Genomic DNA, 8,253 nt, shown 5'->3' with positions numbered 1-8,253 from the left:
ACTAGAATGCATTTTCAGATAAATAGTTGATGAGAATTTCCCAAATCTAAGGAATGAGCTGGAGCCTGGAATTCAAGAAGTTAACAGAACACTCAATTATCTTAACCTAAAAAATATCTTCACCGAGACACATTGTATTAAAGTTATCAAAAATCAACGACAAAGATAGAATTCTCAGGGCAGCCAGGGAGAAGAAAACTAACTTATAAAGGAAACCCCATTAGATTAACCTCAGACTTCTCAGCACAGACTTTATAAGCCAGAAAAGAATGGAATCAAATATTTAAACTATTAAGTGAAAGGAACTACCAGCCTAGAATAATGTATCCAGCTAAGCTCTCCTTTAGATATGAAGGAGAAATTAAGACCTTTCCAGACATACAGAAATTGAGGGAATTCTCCACTATGAGGCCTGCACAACGGGAAATACTGAAAAAGGCAGCTCACCTAAAACAAAATGACAAAAAAATAAATAATTAGGAGTAAAGTGACTATTGGGCAAATAGAAGCAGAGTAGTGCAACCCTTACTAAGAACAGAGCATTATAAGCTTAAATAATAAGAAGAGAATTGCTATAGCAATATGGTAATGAATGTTCAGCAGACATAGGGACAAATTTAGATAACAATGACTGAGAGGATTCAAAGATCCTAATTCGCAAAGGGGAATGGAGATAAGGCATGCACAGAAGAAAATGGATGACTGCTTATATATAACAAAAGAACACTGTCCATGAATCTAGATCAGTCATTACAAAAAAAAAATTCATATTTCTGAAATCATGTAAAATTGTACATGAAGGGAAAAATTTAGTAGAAAATTTAAAAAGCAGACAATATAAAATTGGGTACCATAAAAACGGCAAATTAGTGAAGTAGGAAACAAGTTCTAAATTTTCTTAAAAGTTAAAAGGGAATAAAATGATGAAAGAAAAGATAAGAATTATAAAGTTGCTGAGAGAAATCTTAAAAGTTCTTATCACACACAAAAAAATTGTAACTATGTGAGGTGATGATGTATTAACTAACTTTATTGTGGTAATCATTTTGCAATATATATTTATTTCAAATCATCTATGTTTATACCTCAAACTCACACAATGTTATGTCAATTATATCTCAATAAAGCTGGAAAAAATAATGACTACCTATTTAATGATATAGTGGTTTATTTTACTTTCTTCCTCTTTTCAAGATATTTTACATTTTTTCAGACTCTCAATATTGCAAATAACTCTGTAATAAATATTTTTGTACATAAATCTCTGTATGTCTACTTTATGGTAAATTCCTGCCTGAGTCACAAGAAACTGATGTCTTTGTAGCTCTTGATATTCATTTAAATTTTCCAGAAAGGCTTTAACTTTTTATATTTAACCTTTGTGAATCATTTTACATATATAATCATTATATATATAATGTATGTATATATACACATATAATTTACATATAAATGTGTGTATATATACGTATGTATACACACACACACACAGAGTCTCTAGTTGGGTGAGAACACTGCCCATACTCTGAGATCCAACAGTGCCCCTGGCTAGTCTCCACATTTGGGTGAGCCTGCTGGCTGGCCTTCTCCAAGTGGGGTGACTGAGTTGACTCCCTGATCAGGTAGGCTGCTGCTGGGTTCTGCAATTACCTCTGCTTGGACGGGGTCACAGGCTATGTTCCCTGGCAAGGTGGTACCACTGACTGGACTCTGTGATTGAGGGGCTATAGGCCGGACTCTACCATCATTCCTGGTTGGATGGGTTTTCAGGCTGTGTTTCCTGACCAAATGGTGCTGCCCAGCTAAACTCCAGATTCAGGAGGGGCCATGGGCAAGGCACTGTGGTTGGACAAGGCCTCAGGCTGTGCTGTGTGATCAGGTGGGGCTGCTAGTTGTGCCCTAAAATTGGATGGGGCAACAGGCTGTCCTTTGAGATCCTACAGAACTGGATGCACTCTACTGTTGGCTGGAGAAGTTCCTGACTGGACTCACTGCTGGGAGGAGCCTCCAGCTATATCCTGTAGTTGGATGGAGCTGGAGACAGTGTTTTGTATTCTGGTGGGTTCACTGCCCAGGCTCCCTTGTTGGATGTGACAATAGGCTAAGCTCTACAACTAGACAAGGTCACTGGCTGGGCTCCCTGCCTAGGTAAAGGTACAGGCTGTGTTCAGCAATGGGGCAGGACTGTATGCTGGGCTCTGCTGCTGGTCAGGACTGGAGGATAGGCTGAGAACCCAAGGTTTACCATTCAGGCTCCCTAGTTATGGGGGTCCAGAGGCTAAGCTCAACAGTTAGGCAGGGCTGCTGGCTGGGCTCCCTGCCCAAGCAGGGTCATAGGATAGGCTCTATGGTTGCCCAGGTTCTCTGACCAGGCTCCTGGATGAGCAAGACCCGAGCCCATGCTCAGCAGTTAGGAGGGTGCGCAAATTTGCTTCCCTGCCCCGGCAGGGTGGTAGAACAGGCTCCACTGCCTGTACAGCCCACTGACTGAGGACCCAAATCTGGTAAACTGGTCATATGGGACCACTGACTTGGCTCTGCAAATGGGCAGAGCCACTGTCTGGGATCTCTGCTCAGGCACCACCACAAGCAGCAACGCATTCGGCCAAGATCTGAGGCCTGGTTGGTGTAATCTGCCCCCTGTCTGTCTGATCCCCAGTGGTTAAACCCCGCTGGTTGCCACCAGTGACGCTCATGAGGCAAGACCCGAGCCTCCTGGGAAGCATCCATCAACACTGGGGAAGCTAGATGGCCTCCTTGGGCTATCTTTCCCCACTGGAAAATCCACAGGCCCAGGAGGGCCCTCAGAGCCGGAGCCGAGGGGCGCTGTGCCGCCCGCATGAGGGACCATGTGGTCAGGGTGTCGCCGCATCTCTTATCCTTGTAATGTGGTCCTTCTTGAACTCTGTGGTGGGAGAGGGGGTGATTTAGCCTCGCTCCCCTGCTCTGGAATTTTCACAATGGTGTTGATTTGTGGATAGCTGTTAATTGGTCTTCCCGTGTGAGAGACTGACGTCAGGAACCAGGAACGTGCTACGTCGCAGTCTTAATGACGTCGTTTCAAGACCTTACATAGTTATTTATAATAACGCTTTGTAATTATATTTATGGTATTTGACAATGCCACCATATAATGTTAAATGGAAAAAGATTTTACACTGAAAAAAATAAATATAAGTCACTAAAATGTTAGCTGCCCTCATCTCTGGAGATTAGCTTTAGGGTGTTTTTATTTTCTTAGATTCATGTAATATTTTCCAAATGTTTCATGAAATTTGAAAAGAATATTTTGTAATCTATATATATAACTTGTATAATCGTAAAATATCTTTTCAATTCAGAGCAGCTTCTGTCTTATCAATCATATTTAAAAGGTCTCCCATAGAACATCTTTAAAATAATATTAAGTACTCTTTTTCCTCCATTCCTGCAGGTAGAATTACACATTATGTACTTGTAAACATGTTATCCTTTTATATATAATCTGCTAGCTCTAAGAATAAAATATTGTTTGAGCTGCATGATTCGTCTTAAAGGACAAAGAAAAAGATCTCATAAGTTCAGTTGCACAGAACGGTATGTAATGAACAAGGACTGCATCATGAATCTGGTGAGTTTGGGATAAATTACAGAATTTTCTTTCTTTACAGAGTAATTTTTCCCAGTCCTAGCTTTGTTCATGTTCATACTGTTCTCATTTTTTGTTCATTTAATGGTAAATTATCAGGTTATCCGAAAGCGATAATAAACTAATTTCTCTTTAGATTCTTAAGGGAATTTTTTTTTAATTACCGTTTGGAAAATAAATGAAAAAGAGTGTTTCTCAGCCGCTCCGAAGTAGTTTTTATGTTATTACTTTCCCTCTTCTCATTCCCTCAATCAAAACAGTGTCCCCATCTTTGTATTAACCATCATCACTTTAACAGCATCTCTTTTATTTCCATGAATGCAGTGAGCACAAATTATAATGATGTCAGCGAACAAAGAATCATTATGTTTTTAACGCCCTGTGATGAAAAAGGGCACTTGATGTCAAAAATGTGACAAATTTCAAATTGGAAGGCAGCCTCTCCACCCCTACAGTCCCTTGCCTCCTCTAGATCCTGCTTTCAAAGAGATTAAAAATATGAGAAGGCTTCCGTGTACACCACTATCTCACAAAGCTGTTGAACAGAAAGAGAATGGGCTTTTTTAGAAGAGGCCTGTGGACACCAAGGTTGGTCTTCAGTAGGTGGCCCCCCCATACCAGGCATACTGCAGGATGAGGATGAAGGGTCAACTGAAGGTGATTTTCTCTGGAAGGATACATTGATGCTGACTAAAACAATAAGCAGAGTTGCCATTTTGTCAATCTGTAGCTCAAAACCTAGCAGCCTAGTATAGGTCTACTGATCAGAAACTTTTCTCTCCAACAAGAACATTTATATGAGGAAACAACTGCTACAATGAGAATATTTTCTGTGAGCATGTAGTCAGTGCAATGGGAACTAGAAGGATTGGATAATCACCGGGGCACAAGAATTATCAGTCTATGCTTCCACCTCCACTGCTGAGAAACACCCACCAAATCAGCTAAGGAATAGTCTCTTTCTGTGGCATCTCAGCTAAAGAAATATTTAAGTACTTCTTGCCCATTGGACTTTCTATTCAGACTGTACAATTTGGAGCTATTTTTTAAATTGAGTTATAATTTACAAACAATAAATTGTATTCAAGTGTACAGCTTAATATATTTTGATAATTTTATAAGCCCATATCATCTCCACTTCAATCTGGAGAATGATTCTATCATTCCTAAAAAGTTTCCTCATGCCTTTTTCCAGTCTATTTCCCTTCCCAACATAGGCAACCATTATTCTCATTTTTATCACCATAGATTTGTTTTGCCAGTCTTTGAACTTCACATATATGGAATCATACTTATGTCTTAGTGATCTGACTTTTTTTGCTCAACTTAATATTTTTGAAACTCATCTAGTTTATTGCTTTTATCAGTGGTTCATTTCTCTTTACTGCTGAATAATATTATATTTTATAGATATATATATGTGTGTGTATATATATATACACATATATATATATCACGATTTGTTTATACATTTTGCTGTTGATGAACATTTGCTTTGCTGCCAGTTTTTGGTTATTATGCATAAAGCTTCTAAGAATATTCTAAGAATATTCTTGTTATAAGGTTTTTTGTAGACATATAATTTTGTTTCTCGAGTAATTTTTAGGAATGAAATTTCTGAATCATAGGGGAGGTGTATATTTAACTTTAAAAGCAGCTGTCAAATAGTCTTCTAAAATAGTTGTACTATTTTACACTCCTTCCAGTAGTGTATGAGAGTTCCAGTAGTTCCATATCTTTGCCAATATTTGGCATTATCTATCTTCTTAATTTTAGCGGCTCCAATGGGTATATACTGGTATCTTACTATAGTCATAATTTACTTCTTCTATGTACTCTTGATGTGGGTAATGGACTAAGAGTCACCATATTTGTTTTTAATATCAGTCATTTGAAATTCTTCGTAGATGATCCACAACCTCCCTTTAGAATATATGGTCCCTGAACACTCTCTGTCCTCAGTTTGGAACCTAAGTCACAATTACGAGACTCGTGAAAAAAAAAAAAAAATAGTACTCAGCATCCTGCTACAACTTGATTAGCTTCTTACACTAATCAAAGTTCACTCCTGGGGCTGAGAAGGGCCAGCCTTTCCAAAAGATTTTGGCCACAAATACTAGAACAAAATGAGAGTCTGTCAGCAAGGAAGAAGTATAAGATGTTGGATAGGCAGCCACAAGTGTCTACTACAGTGAAGGTGTATACCAGCGACTTTAAAAGCAAAGTTTCCTGTAGTCAAATTGAACTAGAATACAAAACTCTCCAAGCCAAATTCTTAATCATATTTAGTAGCCAAATTTTTAGTCATATGTAGTCTGAGCTTTCTGTCCACAGACATAAAAAGAAGCCTCCTATTTTCTGCAACTCTTCCCGTCTTTTTGCTTCCTTCTGCATTTTTTCCCTTCAAATTCTTTTAACATTCCACAGCTTAAGACAGAGGAGGAAAAGGAAAAGGAAAATGAAAAGGGAGAAAATTTTGACAAGTCTTTAGTGCCTCTGAAATACCCATTTTTGACTATTAGAGATCATAAAAAGCAAGACAAAGCCAGTGTCTAATTAGCACAAACAAGAGTAAAGTAACACATTCTTATCAGGAGTCAGGAGTAAAAAACAGAACGGGAAGTGAGTAAGTCAAGCATGGTAGGTCTTCCCTTCTGCCCCTCCAGACTGCTTTTTACCCCGGCAAGCTGACTTCTATTGCTGAAAGCACCTGGGCTCCCTTGACCTCTGGCTTCTACATTGGTTTGTCAATGTTTGGCACTGGCAGGAGATGGAGGAGATGGAGAGGGAGAAGTCAGGGAATTTATCCCCCCGCATCCTTCCCTCATGAGCAGAAGCTTGGCAGTGGCTATGTTCTTCTCCCCAAGGTGACAACTCCTATCACGTGAACCTTCTTCCGTGGCTGCAGTTCTCCCTATCTTCTCATAACTACCATCTCCCTTTGTCCCTTCAGATCCAGGATTAGCACGTTTCACCAAAGAATGTTTCCCCATTCTTTGTGGGTTTCCTCAAGCCTACTGGCACCATTGCAAATTGCCCCTTTATTAAACCTTTTTTTTTTCCACTTATCCCTTTAAATTTGGCATCTAACTGATACCTCAAGTTACAAGTTAAGAAGAGATATGTATCCAACTCAGGGCAAGTAAGAATTCTGAAATACAAAGCAAAAAATAAATCAAGTTACCAGAAATCTGAGTACCAACATAAGAACCTGATTCTGAAACAAGATCTGATTAAACAAGGAACCTCTTCTCTACTTGAGACAAACTGAAGGCAACAAAGGGATAGGAAGAAAGGTAGTAAATTCTGACAGAAAACACATGTGGGAGGGATTGGTAACAAGATCAGAGACAAATTAAAGGAAAATGGAACTCCACTGATCTACAGACCATCACTTGCTTTCTTCCAAATCTCCAAGTCTCTATCCTCAAACCTTCCCCATTGTATAATTTCATCCACTCTCCTCAAGCCTTCAACTCTCACCTCCAAGCAGAATAATGCAGAAGAAGTCTTTCTCTAACCTAAATATTACTCTTCAGCTACAGACCCAACTGCTTGGATATTCCCTGGCCACTCAAAATTATTTCATCTCAAATTTATCATATCTTCATCCTCTCACAGTAACTGGCAACTCCACTTGACCTATTTCTATTTATGGATCAGCTGCCTCCCATTGGAGCACTCTCAACATGTCAGGCACTTTTCACTACCTTCTCCCACAACTCCCATATCTTAACCATTGCATAACAGAGAACCTAGATCATCTATATATATATCTTCTCCTGTGGGCTTCAGTCTTCCATTCCAGCCTCATCTCTTACCTCTGTTCTTCATTGTCTTGTTTTCATCCCATTTTTGGAATATAATGCATGTCTTGTCTTACTCTAATAGAAAAACCTTTGCTGTCTATGGCCATGCCATCCTGAACATGCCCAATCTCGTCTGATCTCGAAAGCTAAGCAGGGTCAGGTCTGGTTAGTACTTGGATGGGAGACCACCTAGGAATACCAGGTGCTGTAGGCATTTTTTTTTTTAAAAAAGAAAAAGATAAATATTTGACAAACAATTCTACTTTTTAAATGAAAAGTCTCAATTTTTAGAATATACATTTCAAGTATCATTTCCTTTACAAAGTATTTCCTCTCTTTCCTTTCCCCAAAACAAATGTCCTCCTCTTCTTCTGAATATTTGATTTATATCACTCTTATAGATTTGTATTTTATTATGCACTATAATCATGTATTATATATTATAATCATGTACTACTATTACATATTATATATTATAATCAGGTACTACTATACATATTATTTACAACACTATTATGTATTATAATCATGATTATAAAATAGAGAAATTTTTCCTATGCTAAATTTCAAGTTGTTTGAAAGCAGAAAAGGTCCTATTTGTTTATTCTCTGCAGCACCTGTCTTTAATAAATAATTTCTTAATTGTATTCAGTTACCCTGAATTATCTGACTGGCATATCAAATTTTCAGTCAATATTATTTATAAAATTAAGCAAAGACTATCAAAAATCCAAAATCTGTGCATTATCTTTCTGTATCTTGGCACAAATTTTCATTTTTTACCATTTAAAAATAAAACTAGACTAAATTTGCAAA

At 38.1% G+C, this 8,253-nt stretch overlaps 1 pseudogene; it reads left to right on the top strand.

Annotated features, from left to right (window-relative positions):
• Positions 1-7,532: 7,532 nt before the first annotated feature.
• LOC112480754 lies at positions 7,533-7,651 on the top strand (annotated as a pseudogene).
• Positions 7,652-8,253: the final 602 nt, after the last annotated feature.

Source organism: Pteropus alecto, unplaced genomic scaffold (genome assembly GCF_000325575.1).
Source record: "Pteropus alecto unplaced genomic scaffold, ASM32557v1 scaffold20, whole genome shotgun sequence".
Classification (NCBI taxonomy): domain Eukaryota; kingdom Metazoa; phylum Chordata; class Mammalia; order Chiroptera; family Pteropodidae; genus Pteropus; species Pteropus alecto.
This window is presented reverse-complemented; position numbering and strand designations above follow the sequence as displayed.